The sequence below is a fragment of the Mustela nivalis genome (assembly GCF_964662115.1).
Source record: "Mustela nivalis genome assembly, chromosome: X".
NCBI classification, from domain to species: domain Eukaryota; kingdom Metazoa; phylum Chordata; class Mammalia; order Carnivora; family Mustelidae; genus Mustela; species Mustela nivalis.
In genome coordinates, this window is record NC_139040.1 from 66,104,582 (window position 1) to 66,127,285 (window position 22,704).

General features: G+C 37.6%; 1 long non-coding RNA gene across 3 annotated transcripts in view; it reads right to left on the reverse strand.

The window, feature by feature from the left end:
• Positions 1 to 919: 919 nt before the first annotated feature.
• The window catches only part of LOC309855617, a 128,403-nt gene continuing 106,618 nt past the window's right edge, over positions 920 to 22,704 (reverse strand). Inside the window, exons 5-6 of one of the 3 annotated variants that reach the window (XR_014306916.1) lie at positions 3,695 to 3,959; positions 920 to 2,032 (exon numbers count right to left, since the gene is read on the reverse strand). This is a non-coding gene — a long non-coding RNA (uncharacterized lncRNA). Of the gene's footprint in view, positions 2,033 to 3,694; positions 3,960 to 22,704 lie in introns of those variants that run through there. The other 2 variants (XR_014306917.1, XR_014306918.1) reach the window with 2 other exon arrangements.

A 22,704-nucleotide genomic window follows, 5' to 3' on the forward strand; every position in this document is an offset into this window, starting at 1 on the left:
TCCAATGGAAAAAAGACAGTGTCTTCAACAAATGGTTTTGAGAAAACTGGATAGCACCATGCAAAAGAATGAACACTTTATTACACCATATAAAAAATAAATTCAAAATGGACTGAAGACCTAAATGTAAGACAGGAAATCATTAAAATCCTAGTGGAGAACACAGGCAGTAACCTCTTTGATATTGGCCATAGCAACCTCTTACTAGATATGTCTCCTGAGGCAAGGGAAATAAAAGCAAAAATAAACTATTGGGACTTGATCAAAATAAAAAGCTTCTGCACAGCAAAGGAAACAATCAACTAAACTAAAAGGCAGCCTATGGAATGGGAGAAGATATTTGCAAATGACATATCTGATAAATGCTTACTATACAAAATCTATAAAGAACTTATAAAACTCAACACCAAAAAAAAAAAAAAATTGAATAATCCTGTTTAAAAAATGGCAGAAGGGGGGCTCCTGGGTGGCTCAGTCAGTCAAGCATCTGCCTTAAGGCTCAGGTCACGATCCTAGAGTCCTGGGATTGAGCCCCACATTGGGTTCACTGCTCAGCAGCGAGTCTGCTTCTTCCTCTGTAAATGAAAACTATAATGAGATATCACCTCACCTCACATGTGTCGGAATGGCTAAAATCAACAACACAAGAAACAACAGGTGTTGGTGAGGATGTGGAAAAAGGGGAACACTCCTGCAGCATTGGTGGGGATGCAAACTAGTACAACTGCTCTGAAAACAGTATGGAGTTTCCTCAAAAAGTTAAAAATAGAACTACCCTATGATCTAGCAACTGGACTACTTACCTGAAGAATACAAAAATACTAATTTGAAGGGATACATGCACCCTGGTGTTTATAGCAGCATTATGAATGAAAGATCCTCGATCCGCACCCAAGAAGCAGACACCAAGCCTCCACTGGATGCAAGTTGCAAGAGGTTTATTGGTTACACAGACGCCTGCGGACGCATCAGCCTTTGTGGGCTGAGCGCGCCGGGCTAAGTTGGGGAGCAGATTATATAGGACAAGGTTGGGGTGGCGGGAAGCGAGCTTACAGAAGCAGATGCTTGGTTACAGGGATCTGATTGGTTAACTTAAATCAAGCATTGTCAGGCACTGGGTTTAAGGGAAGGACACAACGGTTTGTTCTGGTGGGCCTTGGCTCAGCACTCTGGAAAGTCCCAGGTACACTCTATTCCTCATTTGTCTTTTCTTTTGACAGACCGGGTGATCACAGACAATAGACATCCTGGTATGTGTTGCCATCCGGCTATGGGAACAATCAAGCCTTCAGCAAGGGGATAGGGGGTGCTTTGGGGACATCAGGTTACTTAAACAAGCCTTTAGCAAGGGGAGAGGGGTCTTTCATTCCCCCCTTTTTCTTTATCATGGATAGAATCTTATATCCATTCGCTTTGTTTATGAAGCAAGTCAGTTTGAGAGCCGGTCTGTTTAATTAGTTGATATTGCTGGGTCAGTACCATTGTCCGGATTACTGATAAGCGATTTTTTACAAACTGTAAGAGTTTATTTAAGATACAAGGGCCGATTGAAAATTGGGCTATTGATAAGGTAACTTCTTTGTTGTAATCTTAAGGACATTTGCAAACCAAGGGAGGCTCCTGTCTTGCAGGATTGTGATCTCAGCAAGTCAACTATTTATCATTTTATGGAAGTCAGGGGTGCCTGAGGAGTGCTACACATATGGAGGGGAGCGGGTGAAGGGGGGATGCAAGGCGCCAGCTTTTGCTTTGTCCTCAGCAAGCCTCCTGCTCCTTCATTCCCCCCTGAACAATCTTGACCCTTAAATTTTTAAGGTGGTTGAAGGTGGAAGGTCTCATCTTCTATAACTTCTTCGTGCTGAATAGGGGCATAGAGCTGTCCCTACCTACTGGGGTCAATATTGATCAGGGTAGGAATGTATAAGGGAGTTTTGAAAGGTGGAGGCAGTTGAATCCAGCGCTGACAGTAAAGAGGTGTCCTTGCGCGCGACAAGGATCATCTGTCGTGGTGTAGTCATTGTAGCAATGGAGTCTCGGCACCAAGTAGAGAAACATGGAACAAAGCAACATATTAAGGTTAATAAGGCGATAAGAATGAGAAGCCCGAAAAGGAGATTCGGCCATAGTCCTCCTTTAAACCAGGAATTTAACCATTTACTGAGAGAGAGGGAGGATCTTGTAGGCCTTAATTTGGGTATTTATATCTTTTATTAGTCCTGTGACATTTTTGTGATAGTCTGAGATGTACACACAACATTCTGTCTTGATAATTGCACATGTGCTACCCTGGACTGCTGTCAGGACATCTAATTTTGTAGGACTGCCTTGCGTATCTGTGACACTTCGGTATTAAGTTGGGAGATGCTATTTAGTGAATCATTGAGTGCCTTTGTAGTATATTTATTAAGGACTTTTACATGCCATATGACATCCCCTAGTCCCGCAGATGGAACAAAAATGGATGCTAAGTGATCATATCATTTAAAAACAGATCGTGTTCATCTTTGTTTCAAGTTGGGAAGATTAGCAGGAGTTGTAATGGTTTTAGTAATGCACCCATGATTCCAGGAAAATCCCCTTTCCTTCCAAATAGCTCCATGGGCATGTGGTACCAGGAAGGCATATTTGGAGTCAGTATAAATGTTAATTCTTAGGTTTTCGCAATTGCAAAGTGCTAGTGAGCACTATGGCACACCTAACTTTTCTTCTTCTTTCTATGAAAACTATTTTCATCAGAAAACCAACTGTCATTCATAATTTTAACAGGGGCATCTTAAACCTGGCCATATAGAATAAGCTAGATTAATAATCTCTGAACATTTTTGCTCTATAGAGAAAGAAGTACAGTGGTCAGCTTCAGGCATACAGGTAACTAGGTTTAAAGTTTGACAAATTTTAAGTTTTATTTCTGGCATCTCTGTTAGTGTAGCCCAGTATTTAATAAGTCGGCCTCCATCATCCTTTGGTGGCCTTTGGCTACTAAGACAAATCTGGACCTGATGTGACATTATTACAGTTAGGGACTGTCCCATAGTGAGCTTTGAGGCTCTTTTATGAGGGCTGTTTTAGGTTTTGCTAAAGCATCTGTTTGCAATTGCACCTCAACGGAGGTGGCCTTTAGATAAATATGACTAAGGGATGAAACCAGTAAGAAGACCTTTGAGTGGTCCAACCTTAACAATATCCTGATTACAGAGGATCATTGTCAAGTGGGAGAAGAGTGCGGTATGCTGGTTTTTAGGCAATTTCATTATTCCAGTTGTTTAATCATGTGCTGTGGGGTCTGCTAATATCCCCACAAAATAATAAGATTGACTAAAGAAGCTATTGTACAACTTCTCTGAAGTTTACCTCAAATTGTTTAGCTTAGATAAACAAACATTTAAAGACAATCAAATCTAGAATTTAACATCCATAAAGGTGTGTTACTAAAACAGAATTTTTCTCTCTAAAATAACCCTCATTTACAGAGATAGCCAAATCAGGACTAATTCACTTATGAAACAAGTTCAGTTTTAACAAACTTGGCCTATTATTTACATAAGCTCAATAAGAACAATGAGTGTGATCAGTAGATCTTTTAGCATCTGCTTTGCTGGAACTTTTAATAAGGAATCTCTAGGTTGAACTTTTGAGTAGCCTCTCCAGGCCAGAAGCCAAGCCCTGTACTGGCCATCAGGCATGCCTACAATACCTGTCGATTTGGGCGAATTTCTCAGTGGGCGAATTCCTCTTCTGAGACCGCACCTACCAAGGAGTGATATTCTTTACTCACCTGGTGAGGCTGCTGGGAACTCTGTAAGCAAGGTATCAGGCCAACAGACCCAAGGGGCTTTATGGCTCCAGGTTTTATAAAGTCAACCTTAGTTCCTTTAAACTGTCTGGTCATATCCGAGTCTTTTCAAATATGACATTCCAGTCAAAGCCTTGGTAAAATAACCCGTGTTTCCAATTCTTTCCTGTTACAAGGAGAACAGATTCTTATTGGACTTATGCAAATGACTGACTGTCATGGAAGAATGCTTACTTACTGAGACCTTTTGGTTTCAGAGGGTTCAGATAGAGAGAAAAGCTTGAATGCTTTGAGCTCTTTTATAAATGAGCACTTTTACATTTCTATAAGTTACAGATAACTAGGAGGAAGTATCCCTAGTCTGGAAGAGCAAACATCAGAGAGAACCAGCAATGTTTAAAGTAAGACAAAACATTAAGAGATATAACATTATAATTTTTTTTAGTTCATTTAGTCCCGTGTTACCAAATCTGGTGAATGCGGCTTTAGTCAGTTTTGGAAATTTTTACCCATTTCAGTTTTAGGATTTTCAAGTATATCAAATATCTGTATTTGTCCTGAAAGTCCTTTATAGGAATCTCCTTGAAAATAAAACTCATTTTACAAGAGAATTAAAACAATTATAAATGACAAAAACTCAGAATGGATATGGTTAAAGCTAAAGAGACACGGGAGTTTACAATTTAGCTGCAAGGAAATCAGGTTATTTTTGTGATATATAACATTTCCATAATTACAGTATCAAGCGATGATCTCTCAAAACATTAAAACTTTAGGAAGTGCGTAGAATCTCTAGAATAATTATAGTATTTTCCCAAATGTAATCCAAGGTTTATCATTGGTTCAGTAGTATTTCATGAGCAACTTCATATATCAAGGAAAAGCCTGAGTTAAAGAGATTGACAATTTAAATCTTGTCAACATTTGCTAAGATCTTAGAAAGTTTTGAAGCACATGCCTAATTATAATTAGGGATGTTAAACATCTGATAAAACAAAACATAGAAACTGGTTTTTCTGGGCAGGCAAAAAGAAAATCACTTACATTCTCATAACAGGAGATCAATTAATCTAAGAAAACTTTGTCCTTTGAACAGAGAATTTTAGTCTTGTACTAATGTAATCTACCTTTAAAACCCATTCATTTAGTCTATCTTATTCCATTCTGACCATAGCTAAAATTCATTTTCTGAAGATTTCCCTTTATAAATCTTCTATAACTTTCCTTTGCATTCAGGTTTTGTCCCAAGCCATTTTCTTTTGAACAATCATCTCATTTAGGATAAAATTACCTTCAACAAAATGTATTCCCATTTCTTAATTTTTTTTATTTATCATCTATTTTTCTATAGAGTTTCCCTTATTTCCATCAGTCTTAGTTACACTAAGCAGAATTTGATACTCTTAGAAACCCCTTAATCTCTAGTGAAGACTAAGTATTAACCAATTGTGAACTGTTACAACAGAATTCTTCAGGTGGCAAATTTATGAATCAGTTAAGTAGCAAACAAGTTTACCAATAGATTTAAATATTCTTAGTTTCTTTGCAGTAAGAAGTCAAAAGCACAAACCTATATCCAGTAATTAATGACCTAGCATTTTATCCTGCTTGGTTAAGACCTAGATGTCCATAATTCGATTCCATTTGCCATCCAAGCAAAACTTTAAAGCTTTCAGATTATCAAAGACTTTGAAAACTACTTAAGCAATTACCCATTAGAACTTTGAGACAGACAATTAACCATCAGTTTAGTTATTTCTTTGCTAACAAATTTTAATAAATAACGAGTTTATTTGACCTTCAGTAAACTTCGAAGTTTTACATTTACTGCTGATAACTTAAAAGACAGGTTTTATCTTAATTAAACCAATAAGCTTAACTTAGTTCCAACACTGATTTACGTTCCATCTGGACCCACTCCACTTTGAATGCTTACCTGAGACATGGTTGGGAAGATCTGGAGTGAGGGGGTGTTAGGTCCAGGGGGTGCTCTTCTTGCTCCTTGACAGTGAAGAGAGAAGGAGCTGTGGTGCATGATCTAGAGGCCAGTCATGCAGGCTGCACACACGTTGGTACAGAAATAGGAGAAGAGGGAAACAGAAGAAACAAAGTGCTGCCAGGAGGCAGAGAAAGGATTCCCAGTTTTGGAGCTCCTAAGGCCCAACAGAGGAGCAGACATCATGCTTTCCCATTAGCCAGGGGGGAGGGGTTAGGCAGTCTAAGTCGGGCCAGAGAACACAGGGAAACCTCCCCGAAACAAAGAGTTTCGGCAGCTGCTTGGGAATATTCCCTATAGTCTCTGTCTCGAGTCAAACCAACCCCAGTTGGCTCCAGTTATAGCCATTAACACGGATAGTGAGTGAGGGAGAAGCCCCCACATCTATTAGGAGAAACAGAGAGAAATAAAGCCAGAGTCCCCTTTGCTAGGGATGGCCCAGCAACCTGAGTTTACTAGAAGAAGGCTTATTTACTTAATTATTATCCAATATGTCAGGAGGAAATTTACTAGCTGACTCACTGAATCTAGTTTTTAGCTCTTAATACCTATCTTTTATATTCCCTCCCGGTATGTACGATGTTGCAGACAAGGGGAGGGGGATCTTTCAGGTGCTGTCCTGCTCGTGTCCCTCATGGGAACTTAGGAGCGTCTTAGCTAAGGTCTATCCATATAAACCCCGGACCAGGCTACTCCATGGAGTAGATGACCGTTATGCCGTATGACGCTCCATGAGACTCAGGGTGTAGCCCACTCAGACTCCGTAGCCGAAGGCGGTGGAGCCACACAAACACATTCACACAATCAGGCATTCCTCAGATTCAAACAGGTTAGACACCCTCCCTTTAAACAAAATGTAACCTTTATGACCAGTGTAAGGAACATATAACCACATTTAAAGACATTAATAGGGCAATTTAGACATTAGACATAGGATATAAAAACAGATAACTGATTCGGACGGTCAGGAGGCTCTTTCCTGACTCACAGACGGTCAGGAGGAGCGCAGAGGCTCCTTCCTGACTCACAGATGGTCAGGAGGAGCACAGAGGTTTCCTCCTAACTCACAGATGGCCCAAGATAATGGACCTTCCTAGACCCCCGAGGCATCCCCCGGGGTGGCAGGGGAGAAGTCCGAGTTCGTCAACTCCTTCTCCAGCTGCCCACAAACACAGATCAACTACGTAGTTGCTGAAAGGTCGCGGCGCAAGAATATAAAAACAGACAAACAGAGAGACAGAGACACAGATGCTGGCCAGCTTACCTCCCGGTGGGGATTGGCCGGGGTCTTGGGTGGGATTCCAAGAGATCTCGGTGGGACCTCCAAATGAAAGACCCTCAATCCGCACCCAAGAAGCAGACACCAAGCCTCCACTGGATGCAAGTTGCAAGAGGTTTATTGGTTACACAGACGCCTGCGGACGCATCAGCCTTTGTGGGCTGAGCGCGCCGGGCTAAGTTGGGGAGCAGATTATATAGGACAAGGTTGGGGTGGCGGGAAGCGAGCTTACAGAAGCAGATGCTTGGTTACAGGGATCTGATTGGTTAACTTAAATCAAGCATTGTCAGGCACTGGGTTTAAGGGAAGGACACAACGGTTTGTTCTGGTGGGCCTTGGCTCAGCACTCTGGAAAGTCCCAGGTACACTCTATTCCTCATTTGTCTTTTCTTTTGACAGACCGGGTGATCACAGACAATAGACATCCTGGTATGTGTTGCCATCCGGCTATGGGAACAATCAAGCCTTCAGCAAGGGGATAGGGGGTGCTTTGGGGACATCAGGTTACTTAAACAAGCCTTTAGCAAGGGGAGAGGAGTCTTTCAATGAACAGTAGCCAATTTATGGAAAGAGCCTAAATGTCCATCAACTGATAAAAGGATAAAGAAGTTGTGGTATATATACATGCAATGGAATATTTCTTAGGCATGAAAAAGAATAAAATTTCATCCATCTGCGTGGATGAAGCTAAAGAGTATTATGCTAAGTGAAATAAGTCTGTCAGAGAAAGACAAATACTATATGATTTCACTTATACATGGAATTTAAGAAACAAATAAAATGCTAATAGGGGAGAAAAAGAGGCAAGCCAAGAAAGAGTCTTAACTATCAAGAACAAACTGATGGTTACCAGAGGGGAGGTGGGTGGGGGAATGGGTTGAATATGTGATGTGGATTAAGGAGTGCACTTGTTGTGATGAGCACCAGGTGTCCTGTGTAAGTGTTGAACTACTAAATTGTACACCTGAAACTAATATTGCACTGTATGTTAACCAACTGGAATTTAAATGAAATCTAAAAATTAAAAAATAAAAAATAATAAAAAAGCTGAATGACAAATGTGTGTATTCTGTACTATTCCATTTATTTATTCATTTATTAACATACAGTGTTATATTACTTTCAGGTGTACTATATGATGATTCAACAATTCTATAGATTACTCAGTGATCATCATAAATGTACTCTTAATCCCCTTCACCTATCCACCCAGTTTGTTCTCTAAGAGTCTGCTATTTTGTTTCTCTTTCTCTTTGTTCATTTTTTTCTTAAATTCCACATAGGAGTGAAATCATATGGTATTTGTCTTTCTTTGACTTACTTCACTTAGCAATATACCCTGTAGATCCATCAATATTGCTGCAAATGGCAAGATTTCATTCTTTCTTATGACTAAGGCAAGATTTCATTCTTTCATATGACTATGGGAGGAGAAATGAGTTGGGGGAAATTGGAGGGGATGACAAACCATGAGAGACTGTGAACTCTGAGAAACAAACTGAGGGTTTTGAAAGGGAGGGGTGTAGGGGGTTGGGTAAGCTTGGTGGTGGGTATTAAGGAGGGCACGTATTGCATGGAGCACTGGGTATGGTGCATAAACAATGAATCTTGGAATATTGAAAAAAGTAAAATTAGATTTTTCAAATTTGGGGGAAAAAATAGGGCTTTTAGACTTTTAGACTTTATTATACAAACCTCCCAGAAGACCAGCTGAAGAAGGGCTTAATGGAAGAGATTTTGTGGTATTTATTCACAGGAGACCAAAAATTATTTTAAAATAATTATTTTATTTTATTTTTTTTAAAGATTTTATTTATTTATTTGACAGAGAGAAATTACAAGTACACTGAGAGGCAGGCAGAGAGAGAGAGAGAAGGAAGCAGGCTCCCTGCTGAGCAGAGAGCCCAATGCGGGACTCGATCCCAGGACCCTGAGATCATGACCTGAGCCGAAGGCAGCGGCTTAACCCACTGAGCCACCCAGGCGCCCCTTAAAATAATTATTTTAAATGACAACACAAAAACACCACAAAAAAGAAAAAAAGGACTTTGAACCCTCAAAACCTCGAAGTGAGCAAACTGCAAAAGCTACACAGTTGAAAGTACAGGTTACCTATCATATAAAAGGAAGGGTAATATAGAGGGTGGAATAAAGTACCCTGAGGGAGAACCAAGAACCAAGGAAAATTATTCTTGGTCAGGAATGGGACTGAATCCTAATAAAGAAACTTCTAAAATTTTCCCACTTTCATTTCAGAATTTCTACGTATTCCTTTGTACCTCACATTTTCTCCCTGTTTGAATAGGAATGTCCATGGGGGTTTTCCTTTCATAGTCTCACCCTGTATGTTGAAAAAATGAAATGCACACAACTTCAGACTCAGGGGAACCATACTTGAGGTGATTTACTTAAGAAAGTGCACCTGAGAAAACTCATCTGCTCACAAATCTGATTTAGATGATGAAATCATGGACTTTGAGCTAATGGTGTAATGAGATATAATGAGAGAAGGCTTTTGTGGGCCTTGGTAGGAGTTGAGTGTATTTTGCATGTGAGAGGGTTGTAAATAACTTGTGGCCATAGAAAAACCTAGAGGGTTTTTAAATTCAAATAAACTTTACATGACATAAAATTCACCATTTTAAACAATTTAGTGGTTTGAGGCACCTGGGTGGCTCAATCATTAAGCATCTGCCTTCAGCTCAAGTCATGATTCCAGAGTCCTGGGATCCTAGACCTGCACCTGGCTCCCTGCTCAGTAAGGAACCTGCTTCTCCCTCTCCCACTCCCCCTGCTTGTGTTCCCTCTCTCGCTGTGTCTCTCTCTGTCAAATAAATAAATAAAATCTTTTAAAAAATAAAAATATAAAAAATTTAGTGGTTTGTGGTATATTCACTAGTTTTGCAACCATCACCATAATATTGTGTATATTTATCTAACTCTAGAATATTTCAATGGACAACCCCCAAAAGAAAGAATCATACCTAACAGCAGTTAGTCCACATTCATCTTTCCTCTTATATGCTGGGAATTACTAACCACTTTGTATCTCCATGGGTTTGTCTATTCTGATTATCTCACATAAATGAAATCATACAACAGGTGGCCTTTTGTATCTGCTTCTTCCATTTAATGTAATGTTTTTGAGGTTTATCCATGTTGCAGCATGTCTCAGTACTTCTTTTTATTGTTGAATGATATTCAACTGTGTGGTTATACGACATTTTATTTATCCACCCAAGAGTTGATGGACGTTTAGGATGTTTTCCTTTTGGGCTATTATGAATAATGCTGCTATAAAACATCATGTATGATTTATACATGTATATGTATAAGGGGAAAGGTGTTATAAGCCCCAAATACAGTAATACTGGCTTTTATATTTACCTATTTAGTTATCTTCCCTGCTGTTCTTCATTTCTTTATGTGGAGTTGAGTTACCATCTAGTATCCTTTCATATCAGCCTAAAGGGCTTCTTTTAGCCCTTGTTTGAAGGGCAGGTCTGGTAGTGAAATAACTTGGTTTTTACAGATCTGAGTATGCCTTAACTTCTCCTTCATTTTTATTGTGGTAAAATATATGTATTTTTAATCATTTTATTCATTTGTAAGTGTAAAATTCAGTGGCATTAAATACACTCCACAATGTTCTGTAGAACATAGCATTACCAGTAAATCAATACTGAAAACTTATTCATCATCCCCCCAAAAAACTCTCTATCAGTTAAAGTTAAACAAAGACTTGCCCTTCCCCTAACTATAGTCTCTGGTAACCTCTATTCTACTATCAGTCTCTACGAATTTGACTATTCTAGGTATGTCATAAAATTGAAAGGACACAATATTTGTCATCTGTGTCTGGCTTATTTCACTACGCATAATGTTTTCAAGGTTCACCCATGTCATATTTCATATCAAAATTTCATTCCTTTTTATGACCAAATAATATTCTATTCATCCATCTGTTGGTTGACACTGTGTTGGTTCCATCTTTTGACTATTGTGAATGCAGTTGTTATAACATTGTACAAATATCTGTTTGTGTCGCTGTTTTGAATTCTTTTGGATATATGCCTAGGAGTGGAATTGCTATGTCATATAGCAATTCTACACTGAAACTTTTGAGAAATTGCCAAACGATTTTCCTTGGCAACTGTTCCTTTTTATATTTCCACCAGTAATGAATGCAAAAGGGTTCCAAATTCTCCATATCCTCACCAACACTTGTTTTCTTCTTTTTTTTTTTTTTAACTATAGACATCCTGAGGTGTGAAATAGCATCTCACTGTGATGAGCTTATTTGGAATTTGTATATCTTCTTTGGAAAAATGTCTAAGTCATTTGCCCAACTTTGAATTGGGTTCTTTGTCTTTTGTTGTTGAGTTTTAGGTGTTCTTTATATATCCTGGATACTAATCTCTTATCAGATATATGACTGAAAGGTTGTTTTTCTAATATCTTTATAGTTCCCTTTTATGCACAAAATTTCTTAATTTTCATGAAATCCAATTTATTCTTTCATTTTTTTCTTATATGTTTGGTATCCTATCCATGAAATCACCAGATCCAATATTAATAGGATTTTCTGCAGGGTCTTCTCCTAAGAGTTTTATAGTTTTACCTTATAATTTTAGGTATTTAATGTATTTTGAGTTAATTTGTGTATATGCTATAAGTTAAAGATCTAATTTTATTCTTTTACATGTGGCTATCCAGTTTTTCAAGCACATTTGTGGGGGAAAAAACCCAACCTGTCTTTTCCCCCATTGATTGGCAACTTTGTCAAAAATCAATTAATCACATATGTGAGGATTTATTTCTGGGATTTTATCCTATCCTATTGCTCTTTATGTCTGTCCATAACACCTATACCATACTGTTTCACATACTGTAGCTTTGTGGTATGTTTTGAAGTTCAGAATTCCGAGTCCCCCAGATTTATTCATTTCTTTCATTATTGTTTGCACTAACATGGGTCTTCTGAGATTTTACATAAATTTTAGGATAGGTTTGTCTATTTCTACAAAGAGAGTCATTGAAATTCTGATATGGATTACATTGAGTCTAGATTATTTGGGTTAGTATTCTCATCTTTTTAAAAAAAAGATTATTTATTTATTTATTTGACATAGAGAGATCACAAGTAGGCAGGCAGAAGGGGGGCGGGAAGTAGGCTCCCCACTGAGCAGAGAGCCCAATGCAGGGCTCTATCCCAAAACCCTGAGATTATGACCTGAGTGGAAGGCAGAGTCTTAACCCACTGAGCCACCCAGGAACCCCAGATAGTATTCTCATCTTGACAATATTAAACCTTCCAATCCATAAACACAAGATGTCTTTGCAGTTATTTAGGTCTAATTTAATTTCTTTCAGGAATGTTTTATAGTTCTTAGTGTACAAGTCTTTTGTCTCCTTGGCTAGATTTATTTCTAATGATTTAATTTTTAATTAATTTACTTTTTACAAGTTTTACTTAGGAAAGTATGCACCAAACACATTCACATTTTTTTAAGCAAATGACAAAGACCCAGCTTTCCAGTTTTCACTTTTTTAAACATAAACTTAATGTTACATATTTAAACAATTGTTAAAACTTGCTAGGTTGGCAGTATTCATACACAATGAGAAAAATCCTCAATTTACATTAAATCAGACATGTGTTACGATTAATACACTATTTTTCACTACTAAATACTAAAAATAATTGAAATTATTTTTGTGGAAAATGCTTCTTGGCCCTATTAACTTCACAGAACACTGACACTACTTAACTCACATTTCAAACAATGGAAAAGCAGGTCTGTGCTGGTGTTAGTGAATGAAAGTGTCAGGGCCACCTTGTATTACATTTACTAAAAAAGCAAATTACAAACAACAATTTACAACAATCTCAAAGATAAAATATGCTACTATCAGGTAGTACCAAAAATAAACTCAAAAGTCTATAACAAATAGGGCCTCTGATGAGCTATTTTTAAAAACTTTAGATGAGGTGCACTTATACTGAGAGCTGAATTCTTTTGAAATCCTCAAAAAACATTCCTGTTAACCTGCAAATAGTACTTGTTATAGTTTAACATTTCTGTTAAATGTATGCATTGAATTACTTGTTACCCAAGCATAGCTGCTGCTCCTGCCATTTATTCTTAAGGACCTTAACTGGCCCTCTTTAATTTCTTTATTGAGAATGTTTGACAATTCTCTTTGTAGTGATTTCTCTGCTGTGAACCATTTTAGTAGAAGTTGACATAGATTTGAAGTTGCTCATCTGACTACCACCAAATGACATGGAAGAAAATGAAGTGAGCCCCTTCATTTCTGACCTAGTAAACCAAAGGAAGTAAATCCTGAATCAAATGGGGAAAAAAAAAAACCTCCAAAAAATGGAAGAAGAATGGAAAATGGTGTCTTCCACCACAAAATGTCCTGAAAAGGTTATCTTGATTGTGGATGTGAAGCCAAATCAAGCAGACTATCAAAATTACTTCCATTTTCACCTCCATAATTTAATCTTTCTTGACATATTTGTCATAGATGTCCCATTCTTTTAGTATCTGTTAATGCCTTACATGCCTCAGCTACTTGTTTGAATTTTCTCTCTGCTTCTTCTTTATTCTTGGGATTTTTATCTGGATGTCACTTCAGTACCAGTATTCAATATGCCTTTTTAATATTCTTGGCTGAGGTATGTCTCTGCACGCCTAGTACTTCAGAGTAATTCACATGTTTTAAGAGGCCGTTGGAATAAGTCTGAAGATGCAGGAGTAATTAGTAGAAAGGAGGAAAAATGCGGTGGCAGCCTGGGCCTCCCCTTGGTTCTGGCATGACTGCTCTGGTGAAAGTGTCAGAGGGCACAGCTTCTCCTGCTTTACTCTCCTTAGATCTAGTATTTTAAAATATTATTATAAGTGGAACTGCATTTTTCATTTTTGGAATATTTGTTGTTGGTGTATAGAAATATAAGTGATTTTTATATGTTGATTTGTACCCTCAAAATTTAAATAATTTGTTTTTTGGTTCTAGTAGCTTCTAGTGGATTCTTTAGGGTTTTCTAAAAATTGGATCATATAGTCTATGAATATAGGTAGTTTTACTCCTTCATTTCCAATTCTGATGCCCTTTCCTTCTTTCTTTTCTAACAGCTCTGACTAGTACTTCTGGTAAAACACTGAATTGCAAAGGGCGAAGGTGGGCATCTTTAGCTAGTGAACTTAGGAGTATAGTTTTCATAGTTTTACCATTGAATATGATGTTAACTGTGGGGTTCTCATAAATGCCCTTTCTTATATTGAGATATTTTCCCTCTGTTCCCAGTTTTCTGAAAGTGTGTATCACAAAAGCATGTTGGATTTTGTTAAATGCTTCCCTAAATCAATTATGATGATTGTGAGGTGAAAGAAATTGAGGAAGACACAAAGAAATGGAAAAATGTTCCATGCTCGTGGATTGGAAGAACAAATATTGTGAAAATGTCTATGCTACCTAGATCAGTCTACACATTTAATGCAATCCCTATCCAAATACCATCAATTGTTTTTCAAATAAATGGAACAAATAATCCTAAAATTTATATGGAACAAAAAGAGACCCCAAATAGCCAGAGAAATGGTTGAAAAAGAAAACCAAAGTTGGTGGCATCACAATTCCAGACTTCAAGCTCTATTACAAAGCTGTAATCATCAAAAAAGTATGGTACTGGCACAAAAACAGACCCACAGATCAATGGAACAGAATAGAGAGCCCAGAAATAGACCCTCAACTCTATGGTCAACCAATCTTTGACAAAGCAGGAAAGAATGTCCAGTGGAAAAAAGACAGTCTCTTCAACAATTGGTGTTGGGAAAATTGGACAATCACACGCAGAAGAATTAAACTGGACCATTTCCTTACACCACACACAAGAATAGACTCAAAATGGATGAAAGACATCAATGTGAGACAGGAATCCATCAAAATCCTTGAGGAGACCACAGGCAGCAACCTCTTCAACCTCAGCCGCAGCAACTTCTTCCTAGAAACATCACCAAGGGCAAGGGAAGCAAGGGCAAAAATGAACTATTGGGACTTCATCAAGGTCAAAAGCTTCTGCACAGCAAAGGAAACAGTCAGCAGAACCAAAAGACAACTGACAGAATGGGAGAAGATATTTGCAAATGACATATCAGATAAAGGGCTAGTATCCAAAAATCTATAAAGAACTTACCAAACTCAACAACCCAAAGAACAAATAATCCAACCAAGAAATAGGCAGAGAACATTTCTGCAAAGAAGACATCCAGATGGCCAACAGACATATGAAAAAGTGCTCAACACCACTTGGCATCAGAAAAATATAAGTCAAAACCACAGTTAGATACTACCTCACACCAGTCAGAATGGCTAAAATTAACCAGTCAGGAAACAACAGGTGTTGGTGAGGATGCAAGCTGGTGCAGCCACTCTGGAAAATAGTATGGAGGTTTCTCAAGAAGTTGAAAATAGAGCTACCCTATGACCCAGCAATAGCACTACTGGGTATTTACCCTAAAGATACAAATGTAGTGATCCAAAGGGGCACGTGCACCCAAAGGTTTATAGCAGCAATGTCCACAGTAGCCAAACTATGGAAAGAACCTAGATGTCCATCAAGAGATGAATGGATAAAGAAAATGTGGTATAATGGAATGGAATGTGGTATAATGGTACAATGGAATACTATGCAGCCATAAAAGAAATAAAATATTGCCATTTGCAATGACGTGGATGGTACTAGAGGGTATTATACTGAGCGAAATAAGTCAATCAGAGAAAGACAATTATCATATGATCTCACTGATATGAGGAATTTGAGAGGCAGGGCAGGGGTTGTGGGGGGTAGGGAGGAAAATTGAAACAAGATGGGATTGCGGAGGGAGATAAACCATAAAGGCCTCAATCTTAGGAAACAAATGAGGGTTTCTGGGGGTTGTGGCAGGGGGATAGGATGGCTGGGTTATGGACAGTGGGGAGGGTATGTGCTATGATGAGTACTGTGAATTGTGTAAGACTGATGATTCACAGACTTGCACTCCTAAAGCAAATAATACATTATATGTTAATAAAAAAGATGATCATGAGGATTTTTCTTTGTTCTATTTATCTGATATCTTACATTGATTGATTTCCTTTTTGAAACACCCTTGGCATAGCTGAGATAAATTCCACTTGGTCATGGTGAAGGATCCTTTTTAATATGTTACTGGATTTAGTTTGCTAATATTTTGTTGAATACTTTTGCATCTATATTCATAAAGGATATTGATTTGCAATTTTCTTTCTTATAGTGTCATTTTAAAGATTTATTGAGAGAGAGGGAGCGGAGGGGCAGAGGGAGAGGAAGGAAGAGGATCTCCAGCAGACTCCCCACTGAATGAGGAACCCCACAATCCCACCACCCCTAGATCATGACCTGCTAAAACCAAGAGTCAGACGCCCAACTCGCTGAGCCACTCAGGCGCCCCTACTGTAGTGCTTTTATTTGGCCTTGGATCAGAGTAATGCCAGCCTTATGGGATAAGTTAGCAAGTGTCCTCTTCTCTTGAATTTTTTGAAAGAGTGCTAAAAGTACTAGTATTGTATCTTCTTTAAATGTTTGGCAGAAATCACCAGTGAAGTTATTTAACTGAGGATTTTATTTTCTTGGGGGGTTTTATATTAGTTATTCAATCTCTTTATTTGTCTATTGAGATGAATGTGTCTGTTTTTCTGTTATCTAATTTGTTGGTGTGCAATTTTTCATATTGTTTTCTTATAACTCACTTAATTTAAAGTTATTAGTAATGATGCCACTTAGTTATTTGTATCTTCTCTTTCTTTTCTCAGTCTAGCTAACCATTTGGTGATTTTTTTCTTTTCAAGGATCATCATTTTATTTCATTCATTTTCTTTATTGTTTGCTTAGTCTTTATTTTGTTTATCACTACTTTAGTCTTTATTATTTCCTTTTTTTCTGTTAGCTTTGGGATAGTTCAGTCTTTCTTTTCTGATTCCTTCAGGGATGAAATAAAGTTATTGATTTGAGATCTTTATTCTTTTTTGATGTAGACATTCACAACTATAAATTTCCCTCTAAGAACTATTTCGTCTGCATCCCATCATTTTGATGTGTTGTGTTTTCATTTACACTTGTCTCTAAGTATTTTCTAATTTCCCTTGTGAATCATTCCTTTACCCACTGATTGCTTAAGAGTGTGTTGTTTAATTTTAATATATTTGTGAATTTTTTAGTTTCTTTTGTTATTGATTTCTAACTTCATCCTGTCATGGGCAGTTAATATATTTTGTATCACATCCTTCTTTTTACTTCAATTGAGACTTGTGGTTTACTATGTACTCTATCCTAGAGAATGTTCCATGTGTGTTTCACATGTGTGAGAAAATGTTTATTCTCCTATTCTTTTTTAAAAATATTTTATTTATTTATTTGAGAGAGAGACAGTGAGAGAGAGCATGAGCGAGGAGAAGGTCAGAGAGCGAAGCAGACTCCCCATGGAGCTGGGAGCCTGATGTGGGACTCGATCCCGGGACTCCGGGATCATGATCTGAGCCAAAGGCAATCATCCAACCAACTGAGCCACCCAGGCGTCCCTATTCTCCTATTCTTGAGTTGAGTGTACTTTATTTATGTTAGGTTTATTTGGCCCATGAGTTGTTTGAGTTTTCTCTTTCTTTACTTATCTACTCTGTGGTTGCTCTATCCATTATAGAAAGTAGAGTATTGAAGCCTCCTACTTCTTATTGAAGAATGTCTGTTTCTCCCTTCAATTCTGTTCACTTTTGCTTCACATTTTGAGGATCTGTTATTAGGAGATAATTGTTACATCTTCCTCATACAGATGGCCAACAAACACATGAAAAGGTGTTCAACATCACTAATGATCAGAGATATGCAAATCAAAACCACAATGAGATTTTACCTCACGCCTGTCAGAATGGCCAGAATCAAACAAACAAGAAATAACAGGTGTTGGCAAGGATGTGGAGAGAAAGGAACCCTTAGTAGGAAAGTAAGCTGGTACAGCCAAGTGGAAAACAGTATGGGGTTTCCACAAAAAATAAAAATATAAATACCTTATGATCCAATAATACCACTACTGGGTACTTATTTAAATTAAATTAAAACACTAATTTGAAAAGATAAATACACCCCTTTGTTTACTGCAACATTATTTACAGTAGCCAAAATATGGGAGTAATCCAAGTAGAAAATGTGGTATATATTTATATACGTACACACACATGCACACACACACACACACAGGAATAAAAGTAACAGCATAAGAAATATATTCAATGATATTTTCATAGTGTTGTATGAGGACAGATGGTACCAATTTTTTAGAAGTTTTTATTTAAATTCCAGTTAGTTAACATACAGTTAGTATGTTGGTTATATCAGTTTCAAGGGTACAATTTAGTGATTCAACGCTTACATACAACACCCAGTGCTCAGCACAACATGTGTACTCCTTGATCCCTATCACCCATCCCCCCACCCACCTCCCTTCTAGAAACCATCAGTTTGTTCTTTATAGTTAGGAGTCTCTTTCTTTCTTTCTTTCTTTCTTTCTTTTTTAAAGATTTTTTATTTATTTATTTGACATAGAGCACAGGCAGGGGTAGTGGGAGAGAGAGAAGCAGGCTTCCTGCCAAGCAGAAAGCCCGATGTGGGGCTCGATCCCAGGACCCTGGGATCATGACCTGAGCCAAAGGCAGATGCTTAACAACTGAGCCACCCGGGAACCCCAGGAATCTATTTCTGGGTTTGCCATTCTCTCTCTCTCTCTCTCTCTCTTTTTCCTTTGCTCATTTGTTTTGTTTCTTAAATTCCACATATGAGTGAATTTGTCTTTCTCTGACTTATTTCACTTAGCACTTAGCATAATGCTCTCTAGCTTCATCCATATAGTACAAATGGCAAGATTTCATTAATTTTTATGGCTGAGTAATATTCATATTCATATATATGTATACATATATATGTGAATACATACACCATATATATGTGAATATATATATATGAATATATGCACCACAACTTCTTTATCCATTCATCAGTTTTGGACTCCTTCCACATTTTGGCTATTGTGGACATAGCTGCTATAAACATTGTGGTGCACATGCCACTTTGAATCAGGATTTTTGTATCCTTTGGGTAAATACCTAGTAGCGCAATTGCTGGGTCATAGGGTAGCTCTATTTTTAATATTTTGAGGCACCTCCATACTGTTTTCCAGAGTGGCTGCACCAGTTTGCATTCCCACAAACAATGTTAGAGGGTTCCCTTTCTTGACATCCTCACCAACATCTGTTGTGTCTTGTGTTGTTCGTTTAAGCCATTCTGACTAGACATTTTTTCTTATTGTCTCTCTTTCTTCTCCTCTTTGATCATTTATTTCTTAAATTCCACATATTAGTGAAATCAAATGGTATTTGTCTTTCTCTGGTTGGCTAATTTGACTTAGCATTATAGTCTCTAGATGCATCCATGTTGTTGCAAGTGACAGGATTTAATTAATTTTCATAGTTGAATGGTATTCCATTATATATAATATAATAATGGAATTATTGGAATATGGAAATAATGGAATATATATAATGGAATAATGGACTACTATGCAGCTTTAAATATTACACACACACACACACACATATCTCACATCTTCTTTATCCATTCATCAATCCATTTACACTTGGACTACTTTTATAGCTTGGCTATTGTAAATAAAGCTGCAGTAAACATATATGACTTTGATTTAGTGTTTTCACATTCTTTGCATAAATACCCAGTAGTGTGATTAATGGATCATATGGTAATACTATTTTAACTTATTGAGGAACCATGATACTGTTTTCCACAGTGGCTGCACCAGTTTGCATTCCTACCAACAGTTCACAAGGGTTCCCCATTTCTCCATATCCTTGCCAACATTTGTTTCTTGTGATTCAATTTAGCCATTCTGACAGAGGTGAAGTGATACCTCATTGTGGTTTTGATTTGATTTCCCTGATGATGAGTGTTGTTGAGCATCTTTTCATCTGTTTATAGGACATATGTTTGTCTTCTTTGGAGAAATGTCTGTACATGTCTTCTTCCCATTTTTACCTGGATTATTTGTGTATTTGGTGTTGGTTTGGTGTATATGTTCTATTTTTTTTTAAGATTTTATTTATTTATTGTCAGAGAGAGAGAGAGCACAGGCAAACAGAGTAGCAGGCAGAGGCAGAAGGAGAAGGGGTCTCCCTGCTGAGCAAGGAGCCCAATGTGGGACTCGATCCTAGGACCCTGGGATCATGACCTGAGCCGAAGGTAGCTGCTTAACTGACTGAGCAACCCAAGCATCCATGTTCTTTTTTTTTTTTTTAATTTAATTTCTTCAGTATCCCAAGAGTCATTGTTTATGCACCACACCCAGTGCTCCATGCAATACGTGCCCTCCTTAATACCCACCACCAGGCTCACCCAACCCCCTCACCCCCACCCCTCCAAAACCCTAAGTTTGTTTCTCAGAGTCCACAGTCTCTCATGGTTCTGTATACATTCTTTCTAAAAAAAAAAAAAAAAAAAAAAAAAAAAAGGGATTTTATTTATTTATTTATCAGAGAGAGAGAGCACAAGCAGGGAGAACAACAAGCAGAGGGAGAAACAGGCTCCCTGCTGAGCAAGGAGCCCAGTTTAGGGACCTGATCTCAGGGCCCTGGGATCGCGACCTGAGCCATAGGCAGACACTTAAACAACTGAGCCACCCAGGCATCCCTATAAGTTCTTTATATATTTTGGATACTAATGCTTTATTGGTTATGTCATTTGCAAATATCTTCTTTGTCTTTTTTATTTTAGTCATTCTATCAATTAGTCTTTATTCATCCTCCTGTTAGGTGACGTATCACACTGATTTATTTGCAAATGTTGAGCCACCTTTGTGTCCCTAGAATAAATCCTACTTGATGATGTGAGATGATTTTTTAATGTATTGTTGAATTCAGTTTGCTAATATTTTGTTGAGGAATTTTGCTTCTATGTTCATTGGTTATTGGCCTATAGTTTTATTTTTTAATTTTTGGGGATCATCTGTCTTGTTTTGGTGTTAGACAAATGTCTTCATATAATAAATTTGGGAGTTTTCCTCCCTTTTCTCTCTTGGAATAGTTTGAGGATAAACATAGACTCTTCTTTAAGTGTTTGGTAAAATTCATTAAATTTTGGTCTTAGAATTTCATCTGGTCCTGGACCTTTGTTTTTTGGGAGTTTCATATTCTCTTAAAATCCTTTGTGTTTCTGTGATGTTGTTATTTCTCCTTAATTTCTCATTTTAGTTTTTTGAGTCCTCTCTATTTTTTCCTTGATGAGTCTGGCTAAAGTTTTATCAATTTTGTTGAACATTTCAAAGAACTAGCTCTTTGGTTTCATTGATCTTTTCCATTTTTCTTCATCTCTATTTCATATCTCCTCAAATCTTTATTATTTCCTTTTCTCTACTACCTTTGGATTTTTTTCATTTTTTAAAAGATTTATTTATTTATTTTAGGGTGACAGAGAGAGAGACAGCGGGGAAGGGATAGAAGAAAAGAATCTCAAGCAGACTACACCCTGAGCACAGATCCCAAAATGGGGCTCGATTCCATGACCCTGAGATCACGGCCTGAGCCAAAACCAAAAGTCGGATGTCCAACTGACCAAGCCACCCCGACACCCTTATTCATTCTTTTTTTCTACCTCCTTGAGGTTTAACATCAGGTTGTTTGTTGGAGATTTTTCTTGTTTTTTGAAGTATGTCTGTATTGCTCTAATCTTTCTTCTTAATGCTGATTCTGTTGCATTCTAAAGGTTTTGTACCATTGTGTTTTCACTTTCATCTAAGAAATCTTAAAAATTTCTTCTTTGATTTGTTGGTTCACCCATTGTTTAGTAGCATTTTGTTTAGCTTTCATATATTTTTGTTCCTTCCAGATTTTTTCTTGTAATTGATTTCTAGTTTCAAACTGTTGAGGTCAGAAAGGATGCTTATTTCAATTTTTTTTAATTTTTTTTTATTTTAATTTTTTATTTTTTATAAACATATATTTTTATCCCCAGGGGTACAGGTCTGTGAATCACCAGGTTTACACACTTCACAGCACTCACCAAAGCACATACCCTCCCCAATGTCCATAATCCCACCCCCTTCTCCCAAACCCCCTCCCCCCAGCAACCCTCAGTTTGTTTTGTGAGATTAAGATAAAATTTATTGAGAATTATCTTGTTCCCTAACATATGATTTCTCCTGGAGAATGTTCCATGTGCACTTGAAGTTAATATGTATTCTTCTATATTTTTATTGAATGTTCTGTATATATTTGTGAGGTCATTCTGTTCTAATGTGTTGCTCAAAGCCACATTTTCCTTACTGATTTTCTGTCTGGATTATCTATCCATTGATGTAAGTAGAGTGTTAATGCCGACTACTGTGGGAGGACACAATAAGGCTTGAGACGAGGACCAAACCAGGCCCTGACTTGTGCCTCCTTTAAAGTCCGAATAGCCTAACAAAAGGTTTAGGATGGGTAAAGCTGAGTAGCACTGAGAAAGGGTCTGTTCTATGTGTTGTGCACTCACCTACGTGACTTCCCACACACTTG